The sequence below is a fragment of the Nyctereutes procyonoides genome, unplaced genomic scaffold, assembly GCF_905146905.1.
Source record: "Nyctereutes procyonoides isolate TBG_1078 unplaced genomic scaffold, NYPRO_anot_genome, whole genome shotgun sequence".
Classification (NCBI taxonomy): domain Eukaryota; kingdom Metazoa; phylum Chordata; class Mammalia; order Carnivora; family Canidae; genus Nyctereutes; species Nyctereutes procyonoides.
This window is the reverse complement of record NW_026575024.1, coordinates 11051931-11054831: the sequence shown is the minus strand read 5'-3', so window position 1 is coordinate 11054831 and position 2901 is coordinate 11051931. Positions and strand designations below refer to the sequence as shown.

The following is a 2901-nucleotide window of genomic DNA, read 5'->3' as shown; positions in this document are numbered from 1 at the left end:
TGCTCTTAACCTACCAGGGAAGCCGCCTGCTGAGTGAAGAGGCCCAGTTCCCCCTGCAGCCATCGCCCTCACCAGCAATGCCTTCTGGAAGCCCTGCGGTGTCGAGGTCGGAAGGTTTGGTGCCCGGCTTATTCCCATGAGTCCTCAGGCAGGATGAGCTCTGCCCTCCTTTCCAACAGCCTCCAATGGGGAAGGCCAAGTACACGGTCACTCTCTGGCTAGAGCCAGTGGGAACAGGACGTCCTGGTCCTCTTGTCCTGGCCAGGCCCAGCAAGCTATTTTTGGGCACGTTTATTGATGGGACACGGGTGCCCGGCTGGACTCCGGATTCGAGAGGAAGGCCTCAGGCTGGCCCAGGGCTCTGCTTCTCCGGGCCCTTTGCTGCCCTGGGGCAGCCATCAGTCGTGCCCTGTCTAGACCCCAGGACAAGCGTGTAGTCTGAGCTGGCTGGCTCTGGGAAGGGCAGGGGTGCCCACTGGTGTGGATGGATGCCGAGGGTCTCGTAGACGACTATCTCCCCAAGTTCTGGAGCCTGATTCGCTTCACGGGAGGCAGAACCCAGAATGAATACAAGAACCAGTTTGAGGTCAGATGTAAGTTCAAATCCCAGCCGTGTCCCACACTAGCAATTTCACGTTGGGCAAGCCGGGTCCACTCTCCGGGGCCCTGTCTCCCTGCGTGTGAAATGGAATTGGTACTAATCCTCACTCCCAGGCAGGGAATGAGGCTTACATGAGGTAGAGCGAGCAGCTCAAAGCCTGGCATAAGTACTCGATAATTAATATTAGATTGCAAATACTGATTGACCGCTGACACCTATGGGGTGTCGCATGAGCTAGGCACTGGGCCCAGCTATCAATCTGTGTTATCTCAACTTCATCCCTGGTAATTTCTGGGGCAGGTGAGTGACACGGTTACAGGTCCCATTATTAGCCTTTTGTATGGATCAAGAAATCGAGGCTCAGAAAGACTGATGACTTGCCCAAGATCACACAGTGAATATACAGCAGAAAAGCCTGCCTTGAAGCCCCAGACTGGGGACACGGCAGGCCCCACGTCCCAGGGCCAGACCCCTTGTCCCCACACTTCTTCCCAGAGGGTGGTTACAAAGGTCCTGTAAACACCCGAGCTCCCTGCCATGCCGTGGTCACCTCGGTCATCCCTCAGTCCCGGGAAGTGAACTCCTGGTCCTTCCACATGATGGGAATCCAGAAACCAAAGGTTCCAGAATATTTTTTTTAACCCTCCTTCCTCCTCCTCAGGGTTGTTTTGTTTTCCTGGTTCGTTGGCTTAAGTTCTCCAAGACACCGGCTGGGTTGGCCAAGGCCCCGGCTGACTTGGAGGGGGGTTTGCTGTGTATGCTGGGAGCGGGGCACGGGGGCTCCGAATGCCGTGCAATGTACGTAAGGGCAGAAGTAGACGCAGGGCCTCCGTGCTAGGGTGTTCTCGTGGCCACACCTGCTCACAATTGACACCAGCACCCTGAGGGCACCCTGTGGCCTCCTTCAGTAAAAGAAGCAGCCCTCTGCCAGATGTGCTCTCCTGCCTCTCTACCTCCCCTCCCACACCATTCTATAAAAAGGCTCTGTTTTTCCCAGCTTCCAGGCCTTTGCCACGGCTGTTCCCTCCCTCAAAATGCTGTTCCTCCATTCTCTTCCTGCCAGACGCCTCTCCTTAAACTTTACAGCTTCTTCAAGGTAAGGTCTTTCCAGAACCTTCCTCAATCCCCAACAGCATGTCCCCTGGCTTGGGGTTGCCATAGCAACAGAAAGATACTGCTTCCAGAACTTCCTTTTGCCCCAGACTCCATTGCCCAGCTGGCCAGTTGACACCTCCACGTGGGTACCACACAGACCCCTCGAACACCACAAAACAGAGCCTCCGATTCCCCTCCTAAGTCCTGGTCCCGCCTGCTAGTCTCACCGCAGGACATGGTGCCCCCCTCGCACAGGTGCTCAGGCCAAAACCTAGGGAGCATATTTGATTCCCTGTCCCCTCGCCCCACACATCCCATTCATCAGGAGTCCTATTGACTTGACTGTCAAACACATTCTGAATCCATATTCCTGTTGTCACCTTTATAGCCAGGAATGGGCAGTGGCCTCCTCCCTAGTCTCCCAGCTTCCAGCTTTGCTCTCTTCCACCCACCACAGTCAGAGGAAACTGTTTAAAAGATAAATTAAGTCCTGTCATTCCCCTGCTCAAAACCCTCTAGGACTCCCATTTCCCTTAAAGTACAAATCGTCCTCCTCACTGTGGCCTATAAGACCTTGTATGATCTGACCTTTGCCTACCTCCCAGCTTCATCCTCACCCCTCCCTCCCTCCCTTCCTCTGCTCCTGCCACACTTGCCTCCTCCCTGTTCCAAACTAGCAAGCTTGTACCTGTCCCCAGGCAGAAACTCGTTGTTCCTTTTGCCTGAACTTCCTTCTGCCAGATATCTATCTGACTCATTCTCTCACTTTATTCAGGTGTCTGCTCAAGTATCATCTCCTCCTGGCCTGGCTGTCTAAAATACTCCCCTCCATCACCACCAAACCCTCTACCTATTTTATTTTCCTTCGTTGTAGGCGTTACTATCTAACATATTATATATTATCAGTATATTTGTCCTGATCTGGTTTGCTGCTCAGTGTTTAACAACTGGCTGTCAGCAAGGGGGAGCTCTGATTTTACCTTTTGCCAATTTTTGTGGTGTAAATACTCCCACTGTGACCGATTTCAACGTGAATTCCTTGAACTTGGAGCGGATAAGAGATGAGCTTTGGTGGCCTGCCATGACACGCTATTTCCATCATATAATAAATAGCCCGATGTCGTATCATATAATATGATACAGTAGATGTGGATAAGCTTGACAGTATAGACAATCATGAAACAATTAGAGAGCGATAGGTTTGA

At 52.5% G+C, this 2901-nt stretch overlaps 1 long non-coding RNA gene across 1 annotated transcript; it reads left to right on the top strand.

The window, feature by feature from the left end:
* Positions 1-354: 354 nt before the first annotated feature.
* LOC129521453 (uncharacterized) lies at positions 355-2698 on the top strand. The gene is made up of 3 exons (XR_008666808.1): positions 355-593; positions 1599-1697; positions 2472-2698. It is a non-coding gene; the product is annotated as an uncharacterized LOC129521453 (long non-coding RNA).
* Positions 2699-2901: the final 203 nt, after the last annotated feature.